Below are 22,101 nucleotides of genomic sequence, written 5' to 3' on the forward strand. Positions count from 1 at the left end.
ACCAGCACGAAAATTCCCCTGTTCAAAGCCATTCTGCTGACTGCCTCCAAAAAGTTGGGGGGCAGCCCAGAATCAGAACCAGGTGAGCCCAAAACCTCCCCCACGTCTAGCTGTCACCTTTTTCTTACAGGTTCCCAAGATCCCAAACAGAATCCTGCCCAAATCACCTCTCTGTCAGTATCCAAAGCAAAGAAACTAACCCACCAGTTGGCTAAAAATGTGCATTATCTTTGCCCCCTTGAGGAAAAGGAGGGAAGGTTTTATGCCCCGGTCCAAATACAGGGGCAATGTACAATTTTGGCACTGGTGGACACTGGATCCCAAGCTACCCTTCTTTGAAAAAGGGCCTTTCATCAGCTGAATTCAGGAAGGGGGGGGAATAGCAAATTCCTTTCACCCCTCTTCCTGGGCAACTTCAGAACTTTGACGGGAAGGAAATTCCCATCGAGGGAACTGCGGATTTAGGCATTAAAATTGGGCGACACAAGGTGAAGCACTCGGTCATAGTTGTGACTCCAGAGGCCCACCTTGTTTACTAGGGAATGCCATCCTGCGTAGATTGTCTTCCCTCAATGATTGTGTAAACACTGTCCTCCTAACCGACCAATAAAATTGAAAAAGAGTGTCAACCATGTTAGTTTAAATGGCACATGCCACATGGTTAAACAAAAACCTGACCAAATTGAGTTCCACTTCCAGAATAATCAAATCCCAGATGTGACAGTAATTGCAGTAGGACAACAAACTGGTGTTGGGGGTGTAAAGATACTGGTGGGGGGTGTCTGTACTTCCGCTCTCTATATGGTAGAGGAGAGGCACAGCGGACTCCAGCCAAGATTCTCTATAAGGTAGCATTGGACGAGCAATCAAGGACTAGCTTCTCAGGAGGTGATGTGGGCTGGTTCTTAAGTACAGTGTAGTCCCGAACCCCCACAAAGGAATGTCCACACACTGTATTAAAGAAAACACAGTCTTTATATAATTAATATTCAAAGGTATGTACACAATCACAATAACGCACTTTGTACTCGGAAATCAACAATGGCAAATATATACAATTCTAAAGTGGTACCACCATTATTATCAGATCTCATTAAAGTGCATCAACTATACAGTAAAAAATGTCACACAGATCAATAACAAGGAAACCAGCAATAGAGATAGGAGGGAAAGCAAGATTGTTGAAACAAGAGGCAGAATACTAGCCTCTACCTTTAGACACAGTTCTGTGTGGAGATCCCCCCACCTGGGCAAGGTGTAAAATAAAGATATAGCACATGCCCAGTCCATATATGGCTCAATAGTCTTGTTCTCTCCTATAATGTTTTTACCCCCCCAATGTACCTGGTGGATTAGAGTTCTTCGAAGAAGCGTCGACGGATCCTTCTTGAGTGACCCCCTTTCAAGTACGAGTCACAGATCATCGAGAGACGTTGAAGAAAGTGAACTTGTCATCGACGGCGTCAATGAGAAGTTTGAGGGGGCCGAGACCACGGCATCGATCAAGACGGTGCTTGTCAGCGACGTCCTGCGAGGATGAGGTGTGCGGGACACCTCAGCGATTGATTGTTCAGGACCGCAAAGAGTTTCAGAAGAACTGTGGCCCAGCAAGGGCGTCGAGTCGTCGAAGTCTTTGTGGTCTTGGGTGGCGGGAAACCCACCGGCGGATTCTCCTCGGCACGTCGGCAGCCTTGACTTTCTCCAGCAGAACAAAGCAGTCATTGTTGCGGACAAGGGAGTCCTTCGATTCAAATATTCTTAGGCAAAGGAGCTTGCGGCTCCAGTCGTCATCGGCAGGCACGGCATCAAGTGGTCCCCGCGTCTGGGAAACACAAATTTGACGGGCTTCCAGCGGTTACACAAACTTGCGAAACCTGGTCGACGGCAATGGACTTCAACAGCGGCGAAGTCTGGTTGCTTCACTTCATTCTCCTCAGCCGTACCGTCTCGGGTCGGCAGCCTTTCGGGAGTCTGACTTCCAGGGAGCTTCAGTGAAGGTCAGCGGTGCTCGATGGTCCCTCGGAGCATGGGAAGAGGGCGCCTTACCAGGTCCTCTCTTGGATCAGTCCTTGACGGGTTTGGCAGCTTTCAGATCAGGTTGAAGCAAATGCAACAGCAAAACTTCTTCTTCCAGCTGGGCGTCGAGGATCAGCAGTTCCAGTTACTCTTCAAGTGTAGACACATTTTCTGTAAAATTTGCAGTGGTGAGAGGTCCCCAGATATACTATCCTGTCTCTCATCCACACTGCTGGGTCACTCTCAGCAGCCAATAATGCAGAAGGGCATTCATGCAGTCAGTCAGCCAATCAGGCACACAGTGCATTCAGGCCATCCTCCTCCCTCTCAGACACTCACAACAAGGAATGTGGATTGGGACAAGTACCCAGCCATTCAACACTACACACTGCATTCAGGCCAATTTCGGGCAGGGCTGTCTCAGTCTTTGTCTCTCATACCAGAAACCAGACAGCCACAACAAGATGTGCATATTGGTCACACACTCCATTCACCCAGGTCCCACCCACAGGGTGTACCCACAACATACAGTCACTGGGAAGGCTCCAGCCAGTCTGGACTGGACTTCACAACAACACCATATATGGAACTTCCACCCAACAGCCAGTCAGGGGAAGGGGCAGAGTCAGGGCTTCCCAGAACTTTAGGAAAACAAGGTAACAGGCAATAGAAAGCAAGAGGCCACATGGGCCATCTTGTTTTCCATCAGGAATCAACTGATTCCAATGGCAGGGCCTGGGTATCCCAAAATGGAGAATACACATCGCACCTGCCAAATTCAGCATGGAGCTGCCACCAGCCCATACCCTGCTCTGCGGGCCATCCACAGGTGCCCAAAAACATACACTAGGGGCACAGGGTTGTACCCCCACCCATGGGTGCCATAAGGGTATCCCATGGGTCTGCTCACCAAACCAAAAGAGAGAGAGCTGCCCTGCCAGGAGTCCCACATGAACTCCTGTGCGGAAAACACAACAGAACACACGATAAAAAGGCAGTAAAGGGCAAGGATTCGGAGGCCCTGTCCCTCCAATGCATTTCCAGCATCACAGGGGGGTCCTCTGCATTTCTGAAAATCAACCTTCCTTCCAGTCTAAGGTGGCATTCCACACTGGAAGGAAACACTCTGAAATGCTATACAAATTCACAATCAGAAAAGCCTATACCTATAATCCAAAATGATGAGAAATCAGCTCAATGTTTGGCTGGTATTCAGAAAATTGGAGAGCAGTTGTTCATCCCTATTCAGTTAATTGAGGGGAAGGACTCTGTTCTCGCCCGAGTATGTGTGAACAACAGTAAGAGCTTCATTAGCAAGCCCATGTTCTGCAAACTTCCAAAAGATCCAGCCATTCCCACGTTTAAACTGTTAGACAAATGGGAAATGGACCTGGAAACATCCAATTCCAAACACCTCCTGCCTAGCAGGTGTATGCTCAAAATATCCATAGGCAACAAAAGCATAGCCCATAATTGTTGGGTCGTGCAAGATGTCCCTGGTATATTTTATTTAGGCAGTGACATTCTCAATCACTTTGCCGTTAGTTTGGACCTAATAAACTTCAAAGCTTGGTCTCAATTAGAGGGTAATCCCTTGGACTTTGATAACCGAGAGAAAGCATTTCGATCAGCTCAAAAGCTGCCATATGCAGTTGAAATTCAGATTGGAAAGGAAGTCACCATCCCAGAATGGACCCGAAAATTCTCACTGGAAGTAAAAATTAAAAGAGAACAGAAACTAAAAAATCCTGATGCCTATGTCCATCTTAATGCTCATTTTCAACAGCAACAGTTGGCGGTAAATCCAACACCACTAGTCAACATAGAACACGACAACATTCCAATAGAGGTGGATAACAGCGACCTAAAGAGTATCACTCTGGGCGCAGGCACCATTATTGGAATGGCGGTTGATGACCAACATTTTTCCATAGATTTAGGTAATGAACTGCTAGGACCAATCCCCAAGGACTGTTTTGGCAGTGATAGCGACAATGACACAACACCAGACAGGATCTTCACCCGACATGGGGGGAATTTCCTGGTGTACTCTTCCTGCCCTTATGGTAAGGAAGATGTGACCTATGACTTCAGGAGGGGTGAGGTGATCTTTCAAGTCCACGAGGACTGCCTTCCCCACCTGAAGCCATTAGTCCAAATCAGCACTTTGACCAGGGACTTCTCCACCCTGCTGGAGGAGGCCGTTGAGCTAGCGAAACTGGAAGTCTTTCCAGGCTTCAGGCAGATGGTTGAAGAGAGAGTCAACCTAGCTGATGCCTGTGAGACTCTGGAGCAAAAGAAAACATTTAAACAAGTTTTCTTAGATTTTCAAGATCTCTTTGCGGTCGACTCATATGACTGTGGTCGCACCGATATCCACACAACAACAATTCCCACGGACCCTGGCATGACTCCAGTGTTTGTGAAGCAATATTGCTTGCCTCTCACATCAATTGAGTCCCTTACTGAAATAATTAAGAACCTTGAGTCCTATGGGATAATTTGTCCAATCCACTGCACCTTCAATAATCCGGTGATGTGGATTTTGAAACCAAATGGCCAGTGGAGACTCTGTGCTGACGTAAGGGAGCTCAACAAACGGGTCCATACTTCCCGATGGCCTCTAGCCTACATTGACCAAGGGCTGGCCCAGATCCAAGGGTCACAGGTATTCATTTCAATTGACTTGACCAATGGGTACTGGACTGTACCTGTCAGTAGGGAGGACCAATACAAGCTGGCCTTTACCTTCGGGGGGCAGCAGTACAAATGACCCGGACTCCCTTTGGAAACATCAACTCCAGCAATGAATTTAACATCTTTCTACATTAGGCCATGCCCAACCTGGGTGAAAGGGGTAACCTGGCCTATGTAGATGATGTTCTAGTCAAAAGCTCAACTGTGGAGGAACACATAGCAGAGATCTGTTATGTCCTGACACAGTTGAGGGCTGCCGGAGCAAAACTCTCCTTTCAAAAGGCACAGTGGTGCAGAACCCGTGTCAATTTCTTGGGGCATGAGATAACTCCTCAGGGTCTCTGTCCCCAGGAAAAGAAAGTAGAGGCACTCCAGAAAATAAAAACCCCACAGCACTGCAGGAACTAAGGAGCCTCCTTGGACTAACTAATTACAGAAGAAAGTTCATTGAGGACTACGCAGAGATCACAAGAGCCCTGATACTTCTTTTGAAGGGGGGGTCAAGTGGGATTGGGGTCCAGAACAAGCCGAGGCAGTAAGACAACTCAAAAGAAACCTCTCACAAGTGCCTTGCCTAGCTTACCCTGTCAAAAACAATTAGTTCTTCTTGGAGACAGGCTTCTCAAATACATGCTTGACTGCAGTATTATATCAAAAGCATGACAAGGTCAATAAAGTAATCTCCTTTGCGAGTAAGACTTTATCCTCTGTGGAGGGACAATTCAATGATTGGGAGAAGGCACTCCTGGCAACGGTGTGGGCATTGAAGAATTACTGCCCGTTTATCCAGGGGGAGCACATCATAGTGGAGACTCCACACTAACCTTTGCAATATCTTCAAAGTGACAGAATTCGGGCTGTAAATGTGAGTAATTCCCAAATTACTTCCTGGATTCTGTCAATGCAAGGCTTTCCTGTGGAGGTCAGATACGGCCAAAACAAGAAGAGTCCCTTTGCTCAAGTTCTGGATGACTTGCATGAGTGTGCCAGAGAAAACTGTCTCAAGGATGAAAGTCTTTAAATTCAAGGACCACATGGAAGCCTACCTTAATTCCCTACACAAAGTCTATGAAGAAGACCAGTGTGAAGGAATACCCACTGTCTATGTGGATGGGTACTCCTACCATGTTGACAAGAACGGTGAAAAGGAACTTGTGGCCGGCGTAGGTAATGCATGGGTGAATGATGCCCCAGAACTCTCTGCTGGGTACAAAATCGTCCCCGAAGTAGTCAAGTGGCAGAGTTGATGGCTGTGCTTCAAGCCACCCTCACTGCTGTCCAACACCAACTCCACAAACTGGTCATAATCACAGACTCAGATTATGTACGGAAATGGTTCGTGCAGCACCTGTTTAACTGGAGGCATGCTATGTGCTAATAATAAACCATTGAAACATGGACAATTAACACAAAATATTGATGATCTAGTCACCTCGAATGGGATAACAATCTACTGGAAAAAGATCAAGGGTCATTCTAAAGTAGAGGGACCAGACAAAACTGGAAATGACCTAGCTGATCAGCTGGTCAAAACCAGAGCCATCCAAGGGGATCTACTTGAGATCTAGTCCCTGTTGGGGGAAATCCAGGTCACTGCTATCACTAGGTCCCAGACAAATGCTCACAATGAACTCTCAATTGCACAATGGAGTAAGGAGACCCCAGATGCTGATTTGATTACGGCTCGAAAAGGGGATCCAATAATTAGTACGTTTAATGAACACATGGAGGACCCTGAGAACTTTCCCCTGTCGGATACCGATTACATAGGGAAAGAGGACCTCAGAGTGTTGATGAAAAGTCCAAAAATGTTCCAAATCCAAACGGTTTGCTGGTAAGGATATCCATAACTGGCCATGGCCAGTGGGTGGTCCCCACCTCATTCTGAAGCCTGATGCTAAGTCACGCCCATGATGCGGCCACAGCTGGTAATCGGGGGTTTCATACAACACTAGAAATCTTGTGAGAGGTTGCATACTGGCAACACATGGGGCAGGACCTCGACCTATACTTAAAGGGGTGTCTTGTGTGTGCGAAATGTCAGCCAACATCACTCACACACCGTGCTCCCCTCCAAAAGAGGGGGATGACACTGCCTTGGTCATATTTATAAGTCGATTTCATTGGGCCAGTGATTCGCTCCTCTAGAGGGAACAAGTACATGTTGACCGTAACATGCTTGTTCACTAAATGGGGGGAATGTCTCCCGGCCCCAAATTGCAAGGCAGAAACAGCAGCTGCCCTGATGATCAATCACATCTTCTCGCGTTTTGGACTACCCCAAAGGATTGAGTCAGAGCGAGGTAGCCACTTCACTAGCAAAATGATGACAAAGATGTGGGAGATTCTTGGGTTCAAAAGGAAACTACATATTGCCTACCAGCTAACCTCTAGTGGTGGAGTTGAGAGAAACAACAAAACTATTGCGAGCATATTAAAAAAGTTTGTGGCAGATTCTGGGCCAAGATGGGACATTCGATTACCTCTTGTCTTGATGGCCATCAGATCTACCCCTTCTTCTGCAACAAAAATGTCTACATTTGAGCTGATGACTGGACAAAGGATGGTGCTACCCCAGCATCTGCTCTACAGAACCCAAGAGCAGACCTTGATAAATGCCTCCACAAATCATGAGCATGTTGAGAACCTGAGAAAACACCTTCAACATGCTTTTGCCTATGCTCAGCGGAATCTAGAAAGATCTGCAGACAGTATGAAGACCCACAATGACCTTAAGAAAACTAAAAAAGAATATCAAGTAGGAGAACGGGTCTACTTGCACAATTTCCAAAGGAACCAAGCCAAACAGTGCAAAGTTCTCCCAAGTTGGCGTGGTCCTTTTGAAATTGTAAACAGAATCTCACCAGTCGCCTACAGAATCCACATCCCCAAGGGCAGTTTGGCAGAAGGGGAAGACAAGTGGGTCAACATAAACCAGCTGAAGAGTTGCCATCCCAGGTATATTTTGCAGCAAATCGAGGAGCCAACCGGAAACCCAGAGGGGGATATTCCGGCCCCCTAGAAGAATCCACCTGTGAAAACCATTATTAAATACAGGCTTGGAATATTGTAAATTGTATTCAATGTATCCATCTGCCCCACTACATGAATAGAAGTGGGGAATTTTCCATAACCATGCTCTGTTCTGTCTTATGGCATTGGAACCAAGAATTCATAACTACCAAGGAGGAATACTCAGGGACCGGGACGAAAGTCCCAAGGAGCCCGGAGTATCGCTCCATAATCCCAACCATAACCGGCGGGGAGACCATGTCAATCCAGCACTGATGGGAGAAGCAGACGACTTTCTCCACCTGGACCAAAGAAAGAAAGAACATCCCAATCTCCTGACTTCCCCGTGATGGGCGGTCAAACTCAAGTCCTGAGGGGGGCTCTGTGGGATGTTTTGACCCACTTTTGCTCTGCCATGCGCTATCACTGTGTTCTGATGGTGCCAAACAATAGTAAAATTGCAGCAAAACCCTTGTGTGCGCCAAAACCTCTGAAAACCGCGCTTTGCAAAGCACAAAAAGATGGCTGCCCAATCTGCCATGCATGTTGTCAGTGGTGGAACAGAGATCTCACTCCTGAAACACGTCACTGGGCTCCACAACATGAGAAAATGGAGTACAGAAGGAAAAAGCAGTGCTTTGCTAAAGGAAACTTCAAAATCTTGCTTTAAATTATTTTTCTTTGTTGCTGAAACTGCAGAATGCCAGTACGAAACACCTCAAACATTCTTGCTGGGTGCCACAATTCACTTAGTGTAAGAAATCATAGTGAACTTACAATGTCCTGAAAAGCTGAAAGTCTCAAGATATTTCCACAGCAAAAGTGGCCTCTCCGTGAATCTGTCAAAATCTGGGTGCAGTACCCTGGGCCGAATGAATGTCAGATGTCAGTAGCCTGCCTGATTAAACTTTAAACATGTATAAACTGAAATTAAATGTTTGCAATCTAAGAGGCCTGTTGTTGAGAGTAACCCATCTTGTAATTGTTTTGATTCCATGGTTTAAAATCTTGAATAAGTATTTAGCTGTGATTTGATCCCACAAGTTTGTTTGGGGAAAGAAACAATGGCAAACTGCAAAGCAGGAAATGCTAGGTGTGAGGACAGTTGTAAAATGGCTTCTGCCAAGAGAACAGGGAGGAGACTGCTTCTGAACTGAAGGGAGACAAAACGAGGTGAACCCGAACAGCCATCTGTGGCTGAACATTCACAAAGAACATTTTATTTAAAGATCTATAACTTGCCACTTAAAATTGTAAAAAATACAAAAGTAACAGAATTGTAAATCTAAATTTTGGTTGCACATTTCAAGAGGCGGCAAGATCGTGTGACATGTTCTGGAAAGAAACGACAGAAAATGTGATTTTACACCAAATGTATTTCTGCTAGAAGTATGAAACTTTATACACTTATGCCCATGTTATACGTGACACACTGTTTATCTCCTCCTATCAAGGCATAGAGGAGACTCTGACCAATCGCCTGTCAAAGGGGCAAGCTTAGGATAAACCAGCACACACACACCCTTTATCGTAGCATAAATAGAGACAGCAGAGGGCATATAAGGACAGACAGATTCACTCTCTATCCCGACGCTGGCGGAGCACCCTGCTGCAGAACATCCCACCTTCGTTGCTCTAGACTCCAAAAAAAAAAAATTTGCAAAGCAGAATGGCCCATTGCATAGCTGAACCATTTCAGCTAGGCCTCAAATTCCAGAACCAGAATCCCACAAACCTAAGGGAAACCAAAATACAGACGGGCTGCGCTGTACTGCTTGCCTGCTGAAATTAAATGTTCATCATAACCAAGAAGGGCAGATCTAATCCAATCCTGTGCCGTGCTGTGACCAGAGTGCCTTTCAGATCCAATCCAGTCTGGTGACGTGCAGTGACCAGAGCGCATTGACACTGCCCAATACAATGTGCCCAGCAGTCTGTCCTAAAACCAGATCCAGTTCCCTGACCAGAATCCTGACGGTTCCGTTTAAAAACATATCTAGTGAGTATCTATAGAAAGAACTGCGTCACTAGCATTTGTACTGTCCATAGTCAATCCCTATCTTAAACCCATCCTAATGTGTATTCCGAGTCTGTTTGTTAGAAATATTTTTGAATTGTCTGAACTCTCCATCCAAACCATCCTATCTTCCTCCTGTACTAGTATTGTTAAAACTATCTTGGCGCTGATAATTTTTCATCTGAAGAAGGCGAGCTCCTCTACAGGCAGTCAACCTGATCAAGTGGCTGTGTTCCTGTGTAGTATTCGTTTATTCATAGTCATCCTCTAGTGTAAGAAATCCCATTTGGCATTTTAAAAGTGCATTCCCGTTTTCCATTCATTAGAAAAAACAACCTCCACTAAAACGTGCATTACTTCCTCAGTTTTTTTGCTAGAAACACAATTCTAACTTCTGCTTGTAGCTAGTATAGACAGCTTTAAATTGCATCTACAACTGCATCCCAAATCCATATGGTTCTCCCATTATCACACTTATCGCACAGTGAAAAGTTTTCAGTAAACATTAATTTGGGTAAATTATGACACGTGTAAAACAGCTGTTGAGTTCTTCCAATTTCAATTTTCAGATTTTAAATTTTTTCTTGGTATTAAATCATGGCTAGTGTTTGTGTGCAACTATCCAAAGTGGCTTCGATAAGAATTATAACAATTTAGCAATTTACACCATATTAAGTGTTTTTGCCGGTCTAGTCTAAGATAACTTTAAAAGCCATTCTGACAGCTTGCCAGTCAATTTCGTTTTTGGTTTGTGTTGCTGGGGGAAATTGGGATTGATATTCTGTTTGAATTCTGCCATTCCTGAATACCTGCTCTCTCTCCTCCTATCTCTTTACATTGCCTATTGAGGGGTGGAGGGGTGTGTAGGGGAACCTTTTACCACGGTGCTATCTGCCCTAAACACACACACAAAAGTATTATTTCTGCGATGAATTGTTTTTCTCACTATTACTCCTGGTGTATTAAAGAGATTATTACATCACCACATTGCTGATTATTGTGTACCCATTAAAACATAGAGTGATTACATTGTAAATACATAAATACATATTTTAACTTTTCAAACCAGCCTGATTCCTGGTTCAGTGTGAACGGGTGTTCCAGGAGAGTGGCATGGTATGAGTGGTATATCGTTCAGAATAAAGAACTTTTAGACAAAAATAAATAAGGATTTCAGTTGTGCATTACACGCTAGGCATTGACATGTGTGTTGGCGGATTGAAATCACTTACAATACCTGTAACCATAAAGACAGTGCTCTGGGTGGTGCAGCGTGCCTTGCAGAATATTGTGCGCGCAGAAAGCTTGTATCAGTGCTGCCACTCACATGTGATAAATGCCTGGTGTGGAACACACAATGCCCTTTTCTGAGAATTAATTTGTCATGCTTAATTTTCTCATTATGTCTCTACCCAATACATTGATCAGTGTCTCCCTCGAATACAATAGAGGTGTTATGATTTGTTGTGCACCTATGGTGAGAGGTTCATCTTCTGTTATAGGAACCATAACAACAGACCCAGAGAAACTCTTCATTTCCATTACTTTGTCCAATAGGGGACATCTATTCTCCCTAATGCAGGACTTGGTAGCTCCTGTGTTGACCAAAAATTATGATTCTTTCTGGCCTATCATTATCACAACTTTGGGTTCCTCTTCTGGGACTGCAGCAGTTACTGAAAGGATTGAGCATGTCATAGCTCTATATGTGGCTGGCCAGTTTTGGGTTCAGGAAAAAGCTACCCCTGAACACTTCCCCGTGTGGAGTGTGGAACTGTGTATGGATCCAAAAAGTTACTGTCCCAATGCTGGGTCTGTGTTAGTGATTGTACTTGTGCATGTGTGCTTGCATAGACTGGGCCCCCTGCTGCTGTTGAGTAATATTTTGTGGGACTTAGGCAACTGGGATAGCTGCTTTGTAGTTGGTTGTACATGTTGTGGAAGAAGTATTTGCATCTTCTGTGGTGGTATTTGTGGATGCAGCATCTGGGGCTGAGACATCTGTTCTGGGGTTGTGGCATCTGTATCTGCTTTGTGGCATCTTTATCTGGAGTTGTGGGGTAGGTTATCGTCTAATATACTGGGAGCCCGCCCTGATCATACTCTATGTAGTGCTTTCTCCTACATTCTCATGCAAAGTGCCCCTTCACTCCCATAAATAAAACATGGATGTCCAAGCTTGAGCCTTGGCCCTCCAGATCCAAACCCCACTGCCCTCACTCTGTGATAGTCTCCACTCTCTCGGGGCAAGCAACCTTTTATCAGTAAATATCCATGTTGTTGATTCTGCCCCTGTGGGGCATAACCTCCCTGTTGACCTTATCCTCCCCCTTGCCGAATATACTCGCCCTGTTAGATATAACCTCTCTGGATGTCCCTTTGCTGAACATACCCTAGTTGAGCATCCCCTCCTTGTGTAAGGTTGTGCTCTGGGGATGCCGTTATAGCATCAGTAATTACAGAACCTTCCATGCAAATCTAAGCCAGTATCCTTTGTACCAATTTTGCCTCAGCATTCTGCTCATCAGTTGTTTTAATTCTATCCTTGTTTTGCTTCACTTGACAGTGGTGTATTATGTTTGCTTTATTTTGGCCATCCTTTCATCTCCCTTCCCACCACCTTTCCCAATTCTGCCTGCAACCATTTAGGTAAAGCACAGGGATATTAACATCCCATTGCTATCATGTTTCAAACCACTCATTCCCTGTATCTTGTGAATGTACTCTGTGGGGTCATCATCTAGCAACAAAACGCTTATGAATTTAAAGTGAATTTCTGATGTGTCGAGTTACATCTGTCTTAAATACTTTCCATATGTGTTTTTGACAGTTATTGAATGACGCCCCGTCATGGGCTTTACTGCTCCATGTTGCCCCATGCTTATTCTGCCTGTGGCCACATTGCATCAGCCTGCTCACTCACAATGGAGGTGAACAGATTCTCCATGTCTCAAATAGCTAAAGTAGTCCCTGCCATGCTCTTTTCTAGGGTCGTAAATCCATTTGACAGCCCCTGCCGTGCGGGACAGCAAACTGTCAATCAAGTTCTTTTTGTCCATGTGCGACGATGACACATACTGCAGACCCCAACAACCTTTCTGTAATAAGGGGAGCTGTTTCTAGGTCAGCACTATGCTCTCGTTTATCGCACTACTTGCCACTGCTATTCTGGGTGCCCATTTTCATTTGGACCACTCTGTTGAATTTCACACTCTGTTTTTATCTCTTGCTATTTCCATATCTCTTCCCCTATCCCTGTCACTGTCTTTATTCTACTACCTCTTCCCAACCTATCAAGTGCTCCTGTGCCTCTTGACCCTCATCATCGTCCTTTCCTGATTGGTTGCATGCAGAATCACTGTCCTAGTCTTCTAGGATAGAAATGTCAGCATCCAGAGAAGGTTTGCTATCTGATTTAAACATAATGTTCCCTGTTGTCCATGTGCCTGGCATTATCGCTGTGTGCTTTTTCTCCTCTTGCTCTCATGCTACCCTTTCTAGCTACCCTCTACTTCTTTTGGCATTTTAGAATGTTCTCTATCTGACTCTATTCTCTACATGAATCCTTATCTATCTCTGACAGCATCATCCTTCTGGTGGTTATAGGGGCACTAGCTCTACTACTCACTGTCCCTGCAGAGGCAGGAGTGCTAACCTATGATGAATTATTTACCATCCCTTTTTTATTCTTCCCTTCTGGTGGACAATGGGGATTAGTGTATCACACGACGGGCTGCAGGGTGTTCACTGATAACAATCTGTACATGGGCGGAGTGGATGTTATTGTCACGCTGATATAACTGATACTCCCCAACCCCCTCTGTGGATGTACATTCAACCTCCTTGAACATTTTCCACAACTCTAAAATGTTTTTCCTGCTCTTTAATTTATTTCCTGTGTCTGTGGTCAGCAAATATGTATACATATGCTGAACAAACTCCTTGTTGAATGTACACTCTAAGGGCCATGATTCAAACATGTTCCCTGCTCTATCCCATTCCCACTCATACTGATATTTCAATATTGTTTCTCTGTACTGTGGCAATCTAGTGCATAAGTGCCCCAATTGTGTTTCCATAATATCAATGAGTCCTGTCCCATTCCTTCCCCTATGTGTCCACCGACACTACTTTAACAGGGTCAGGTATCTACCCACTACTAAATAACTTTGAAACACCAAATTGTGAAAACCTCCAATCACAATTAATGAATTTACAACAGTCCCATCAAGAGTTTTCAAAAATACCAATTGTCAACTGGCTTCATATAACACAGCGCTGCCAATCACCCCTCACTCCATCCTTCTTCCACCTCACACCCACATTCACTTTCTCCTTATGCTACATCCATTAATCCCTATATTCCGCACACCACTCTCATCCAATTTCCAAAAGCCAAAACACTGCCTTCTACACCTACAAATTCCTCCTGTCTCCATTTGTTGGGAGAAAAAGACATACACAAAACAACACACTAGGTTCCTATTGCCCCTAATTGGAAAGAATGATACAAATAAAAAAATAACTCCAAACATCAAATATTTCTATCTCTACACAGCACTGCCATTCCCCCATAAGGGCAGATACCAAACCAATTCCCAATTATATTCTACTTCAATATCTACTTCAATATCTCAATAACAAATAAAATGCAACAACACTGTGCAGCCTTTCCCCTATGGAGGAGATCGCTTCCAACTCAGTCTACTTAACCAATATAATAATCAACAAAAATGCATACAATGCTGTTTGTTTCTTTCATGCACTTTCACACTCCCGTGCTCTAGGATATCTGAGTCCCTCTGATACTGAGTCTCATCCCTCAACTGCCTGAACCGCCCTGGTCATGGGCGGCTTATTACATCAGGCAGACTTTCAGGAACTCGGCATCTGTTTAACCTCCTAGTTTAGAGCACTCCATCTGGTCTCAGCTGGACAGTGTTGTGGCCAAAGCATGTGCAGCAAGGAACCCCCACGTCTTCACATGGAGCTGGAAATCTCGCTGGGGCCTCCAAATGTAAAGGGGCACTCCCTCACGTAATCCCAAAAAATTCCTAATTTACAAAAAAAAATGAAGACAATGCAATAAAAAACACAGCTTTATTGAACCAAACGACCAGCAGAAAGACAAACAGTCAAAACTGAAAAACATCTAAATTAGCCACTTTTCGGGCCAGAGTATTTAAGGAAATACTTTAACATAATTGTGTCATTTTAAAGGGGCACTCCCTCGCGTGGTCCAAGGAAAAATCCAAAAACTTAATAATGGAATGTAGACAGTTCAAGAAAAAACACAGCTTTATTAATCCAATTGGTCAGTAGAAAGACAAACAGTTGGAACTGAAAGTAATCTCACAGTATTTAAGGAGAAAAACATATGAACATAATATTATCATTGCAACACCTTTAGGATAATTCTAACATGTTGATAGGCTGCTTGTCAGCAAGCCCCTAAAGAAACCTGTACATTAAGAAGTCCCATTGGCTGTTTAACTTCTTGGTCCTTTTAGGGTAATTTTGACATGTTGATTGACTGCTCACTTGTGCTCTATAAAATTAAATGCAAGGTTCTTTAGTTTAACTAATACTTGCTAATAGGAAAATGGTAAGGTGGTGGACACTGGCTCGGTTCTTTACTTTCAGAACTGCTTTCAGAGCTCTGTAGCTGAGGAAAGCACTACAGTGATGTTAACATCTTATTAGTTTGTTTGTTCACCTATATTTGGATAGATTATGCATCAAATCACAAACTCATAACGAGAGAAAATTAGAAATCATAAAATCATTCAACTAAAATACTAGAAACTACACAAACATAAATTGACAAGTATGACCCTAAAATCCTCAAACATATACTAGAGAACCCGACAGCATTTTAATAAATTATACACTTTTTCTTACAATTAACAGAATACAAACAAAATGCTATGTAATAAAGGAATGGCAGTCTTTAATGGGAAATATTATGCGCACGTTACATTGTGAAAATCAATGCTGCTTAGGAGTGGGCTTAATGTTGATTTCCTAATCGTTAAATGAAATGTTCAAAAATAATAAATGCATTAGATCTTCCCGCAAGTCATTACACAGCAGGCAAGTTGCCTCATTTGTGTTGACTACACACCAATTGCCTGTGACTGTGACTGCACTTCATAGAAGCAAGTTGAGTCTAGCTCTAGTGACCAGTGTCTGCTTGTGTTTATAATTAGGCATAACAAGTAATCTGCTATAGAATTGGTGTCCAGAATAGCATGCAACCTATACAATTGTTTGCTAGTTCCTTTTGTGATCTCTCCACTAGAAAATGTACTTTACAATTGTCATTAATTAAGCTAATTCCATGTTGAGCTAGGTACATTAGTTTGATTTGAGAAATGATTACCCGCATTTATGATATCAGGTTTGTAAAGGGGCGATCCTGCATGTGGTCCAGTGAAAAATACAAATAACTCAATAATGGAGTGTAGACAGTGCAAGAAAAAAACACAGCTTTATTATTCCAAATGGTCAGGGGAAAGACAAACAGTTGGAACTGAAAGTCATCTCAATTTGCCACTACTAGGCCACAGTATTTAAGGAGAAAAACATATTAACATAATCTTATCATTGCAACACTTTTAGGGTAATACTAACATGTTGATAGGCAAGCCCCTAAAGAAACCTGCACATTAAGAAGTCCCATCGGATGTTTCACTTCTTGGACCCAAAAACATACCAACCCTCAATGACATCACATTTTGCTGAGCAACATAATCATCATGCCCTCATTGGTTGGCACTTCTCATAGTACATTTTGATGAACCTTCTAATGCTGATAGGACAATTGCTTTGGAGACAGTGCAGGCAATAGCACCCACTGAGCCCATCCAATGAAACTGTGAGTGGTCATCAGCAAGGTCTCAGACATTGTTGCATCCTCTGGAACACCCACGTGTGATTTTGTATGCTACTCATGTGCTTTTCTCTGCAGCAGTCATGGCCGCCTTCTGTTCACTAAAATACCTACCCCTCTACACATTCTATATTGTAAAAGCAAACCCCACCTACATTCTCTTTACCTTCCAATATATATGTGCCAAAGCAACACTAAAAAACCTATGCTTTTGCTTGTTTTGTTCATCGTGACATCACCAGTCCCTTTGACCCTTGTGTCATCACGTAAATCCCGTAGCTTGTAAGTGGCCCCCCTTAAGGACGCTGGATCTGCAGCTTCACAGATCCTGTATATAATGAATGAAGCACGTCTCTTCTGCATGTCAAAAGGCAGGCTTACACACACGTTTTACAAGTACACTTTGGCAATTCCCTAGCATGGTTTTCCTTTCTCAGAATGTTACAATTAGCATCATTATATCCTTGAAAGGATTTGAGACTAGTCACACCACACACAGCGACACCCATTAGCCATCACTGGAGGTTTTCCTCCAATTCACAGCCAAATGCATGCATGTGGGTATACAAATTAGCTCAAATGCCAAGCCTAAGCTTCCAGAACATGTCTTTCTCTACATGACAGTGCTATTTTAATCACAGTATTTTTCAACCAAAGACAGACAGTTCTCCAGTATGCACACAACTGCAGACGAGATTCACCCTTTGAGGGATCATCTGTGATAGAAGCCTTGTCATTTGAGTACTGGGGCCTGTGAAGCAAATATATAGAACATATTTTCCTTTATTCATTATTTGGGTATTTTAGTGTGTGACCTGGTTCCTCCCTTTGATGGAGTTTGTGCCCATTGGAAGTGTAGGGCTGCTATGAACATGTGGTGGGCACCACCAACCACAAAATGATACGGGATTTGTGGTCGGTGTGAGGAGGTTACACTGGTCTACCCTACTCCTATCCTTGTTGCATGGCAGGGAACTGTCATTTAGAGCCATCAATGGGCTCTATTCATTTACGGGACTGAAGGATATGCAGACAAACTTTAGAACAGTAGGAATTCCACAGAACAACTGCTGCAGAGGGGCGTGCCTCATATGGAGAAACCACACAGGCTATTGTTTACAATGCCAGTTTACACACACGGCATGCCGGACATCCTACTCACACGAGCCATACTCACAGCATTAGGAAACCTGAAAAGCACTCAGCTCCACTCCACAGAGTTGATACTCACATGTGGAAAGACTGAATCCAAGATAGTGCTAACCTCGGGTGTCAGCCTGACCCACAAAGCGATGGGAAAAAAGGGGATCAAAACGGGATCAGAGGAATGCCTATATATTCAAACCAGTCACATTTCCTGAACACATTTCCCACACACATGTGAACAGTCTCAGAGGGGATGTCTGAGTGCATGAGGTCAGGTTTCTATCAAAGGGCGTGAAGCTGGCACAATGGGGTGTGAGTCGAGAAAGCGTGGATGTGCAGTGAAGGATTGTTATAGAGTGGATAGAAGCTAAGAGAAGGAGGCTGGTGTAAAGAGTGTTAGGGGATGTGACATGCGTAAGAAAGGAGGTGATGAGAGGGAGAGGAGGGAATGGGAAAAAGCAGGTGCATGTAGAGGTGTATACAAAGGAGGAAGAGGTGAACATATTTGGAGGAGGTGGAGAGAAGGTGATTAAGCAGCCACAAACACTTCAAGATGAGAAGAAACGGTATCAGGAAGAGGTGGTGAAATGGTGAGAGAGCCATTTGAAGGAACAGAAGGTGGTGAGACGAATGGAAAGATGACAGAAGGTGGAGAGATATTACAAGTTATTTGGAAGAGTGCCAGAGGAGGCAAGGCAGCACAAGGTGGGAGAGTACTGAGTCTGCTGGAGGAGGTTCTGACATAGTGCTGGCAGAGGCTCTGGTAGAGCAGAGGCAGAAGATGTAAATTCTTGGAAGTCTGAGCAATAGAGACAAGATACACAAGGTAACCAAATAGCTGGGTGGACCAGTGTGGTTGATGGGAGGAGGGATGATCTCATAAAGTGACGAGGGGGGCAAAAAGTGAGGCAACAAATAGTTGTGGAGGAGAAAGTGGACCAGAGGAGTGGCCCTGCGAAAAGAGATGGTGGTGGAGGTGCAAGGAGAGTAGCCAGAAGGGTGAATTGATCAACATGAACACAACCACTAGACCAATGAGAAAGGAATCTCCCTCCAACACAGATAACCAACCAGAGACCAGTGGGAGGAATTGAGGCATAAGCTTGTTGACCACCAGCCTCTTTCTTGTAGTGGTTACCCAGATCTGTACATCAGCTTCATGTGATCCTTGGCACAGGATCCCACCCAGAAATTGAAAGAAAAGAAGATAACAAGCCGTCCTTCAAGGGAAAGTTACACATGCAAGACTTTGAGTGACGGAAAACCCTGAATGGTTACTGTCAAGGGGACCAATACCTTTGAGACTGTTGAAACTCAATGAGAGAGACTTTCATTTGATTCTGCTTGGCCAAGGAGATACCTGTGAGAAATTCGACCATCCGCATGGGGAGAGTGTGCTCACCTGGGCTTTTTGATTTTTTGATAACTGAAAATGAATGATTGGAGATCAACCTCTGAGGGCTGTGTCAGGCCATTCCCCACCCAATCCATCTGCTTCCCTCACAAAATGCTTTGTCACATGTACTCGGGGAAGACACAGCCTACAGACGCTGGGCCTCATTACACGATAGGCGGTAAGGGTTAACGGTCACCGGTAATGGTACCGGTGACCGTTAACCCTTACCACCTTACTACGAGGTCCCTTTGCGGGTTGGCACTTTAACGCCTGCTTTTAGCAGGCGTTAAAAAACGAACCCGCAAAGGGACCTCGGAGCTAATTACGGTACCGCAATTAGCGGTACCGTAATTAACTCCTTCCCCATTCCCATTATGCTCAGGGGACCAATCCAGTAGCTCCAGAACCAGTACCCAGCCAGCACACTGCATGCCGTGCTAGGTTCTGCAAGCTAGCTGCCTATGTGGGAAGTGCCGGAGAGTATCTGAACTAAAGACAAGGCCGTTGCCTGCAAACACTCTCCTGAGCTTTGGGCCATTGGCCTTGAAAGGACACAAGCCCTGTGAAGAAGCTAGGAAGAGTTCCACACAAGCATCAACCAGCATCCATTTTTTAAGAACATTTTTGAGACAGTCGAGTCCTCGAACCACATCCGGCTGCAGCACTGGCTGTTGTCACACTGCAGTCACCAGAGCCATCTGCGACACTTCGACCAGCATTCCAGATCCGCAAACCAGCACAGAGACAGCGATTCTTGGACCCGAGCCACCATGCTAGGCAGCCTGCAGGCATCAGTCCAGCCTCACTTGCCGAACTGCCTGTTGCCTGCACCCACAGCTGCCTCCCGCCACTAACTCTGTCTCAGGGCTGCAAAGAGCCCTGAACCACCTTGACGCCGTCAAGCACCAAGAACTTCTTCAGCATTGTGTTTCTGACCCCATGGTCCTTTTCCGAAAGCCCCTAGAGACAGTTACGACCCTTTGCCTCCATGAAGCTGAAGCCAATAACCTTGAGCAGTAAGACTGATTACTTTACCAACTACCCTCCTGTCAGTATCCAGTGTGCATTCCTTTCCTTCATGAAACTGTCTGTCCTCTGTGTTCCTTTACCGGGTGGGTTGTATTTTGTAGTGTGTTAGAACTGTCTGTTATAGTAATGATAAAGTAGATAATTAAAGGCCCCTGAAAATCATAATATTCTAAAAAAATTGATCTGAAACATCCATCCAAAGTGAGTCACATCACGCAAGACCAACAAGCAAGCATGTAAGTGACCCACCACCGATGAATGATCTTTCAGGGATGGTCACTCGACTGATAGAGAATGCATTGAGAAACCTTGAGGCATCTCGCTCTCCTAATCAGAGTGTGGCAAAAACCGAAATGACTAAGAGGAAAAATTCAAGTAATGAAAAATTCAGTTGAAAAAAGAAAAATCCAGCGTCCTTTGCCTCAGTATTATGCTGTAATCCTTCTCCCTCTGTTCAATATGATTTAAATCGCAGAGCAGTGATGGCGATTTTTTTCAGAAATCCAACTATTGGAGGATATTATATCAGATGATTTGGTATTGGTCGAGTTTCCAGACAAAACAAACTTAAATGCTGTGAAACTCTGGATCAACTCCAGAGTAGTTCAGAACTTGATTTGGAAAGCAAAAGAACCCTTGTCAAAGTTGGGTTTTAGCCTGAACCCTGATCAATCTAACAACCACGTGCCCATTTCTATTCAAAATCAGTTTCAACCGAGCACCAGTGCACTCAAAAAAAGGGAATAATGATGTTCCAAATGGGCAATGTGCATGTCACCATAACAAACAACAAAAGTAACTAAGCCCCCTAGTACACACCAAACCTCTTTCTCTTGTTAGTTGGAACTCTAGAGGTTTCAAATACCTGGTGAACTCTGATCAACATCAATTAAACAATCATGATGTAATACTGCAGGAGACATGGTTTGTCTCGGCCCCAATTTGGGTGGGATATGAAGTATTTCTGAATCCAGCAGCTAAGTCAACCATGGGAAGACCCTTTCAGGGCTCATGACTGCTGTGAAAATCAAACACGGCTTTACATCTAAATTGTGGGCGATGCTGAATAACTTTATGATGTTGGTGAGTGTTGAGGCCGGCAGTGATAGATACGCCGTATTGAATGTGTATTGGAACTCTGTGGCTATAAGTGATGACTGCTTTTTCAAAGATTTGAACAACCTATTAGACATGGTAGTGGAAGATAGTCACACAAGGTATTTCAGTCCACATGTCAATCAAAGACTATTACGATGGAAGGGCTTAATCACTGACAGAGGTCTACCGGTCCTCAATGGTTCATTTGCTTCAGATACACCACTGGCGCCAACATGGCACAAAGGCTTGTTGGTCTCGACCATTGATTATTACATGGCCACAGTAGTGGCCATGTAGTTATGGTTAAGTTGCTGTTTCCATAGGAAGAGCACTTTTTGGGTGGCTTATAACTCCGCTCACCCTGGACGAATCATTACCAAAAAATCATTGCAAAAAAAGTATATGGGCCACTCTGAATTTTTTTCCAAAGTTTGGTAAGGGTTCGTCCAGGGGAGCCAAAGTTATAGGGGTGGTCCCAAAACATCTTTTTTTCCCATAGATTGAAAGGGGGAAAAACTTTACGCACGGCTACAGGCCAAACCACTGGACCGATTGTCATCATTTTTGTGGCAGGGGCAGGGGCTTGTTCCCAAAGGCGTGCTTTTGTAAATTTTGTGAGAAATCCTACTGTACTTTCCTTTAAAATGATCAAAAAGTAGCACTCTTAGAATTAGTGATATCTATGTCCGCTCCGTGGCCCCACTTCCCTGTTTGCTCAGTGGAGCATATTTCTATTGGCTAATCGATGGCATGCCGTACGGCAACATGTTGCGCTTTCACCAATTGGTTCTGCCGCAG

This window comes from Ambystoma mexicanum, chromosome 10 (assembly GCF_040938575.1).
Source record: "Ambystoma mexicanum isolate Mex_15411 chromosome 10, UKY_AmexF1_1, whole genome shotgun sequence".
Taxonomy (NCBI): Eukaryota; Metazoa; Chordata; class Amphibia; order Caudata; family Ambystomatidae; genus Ambystoma; species Ambystoma mexicanum.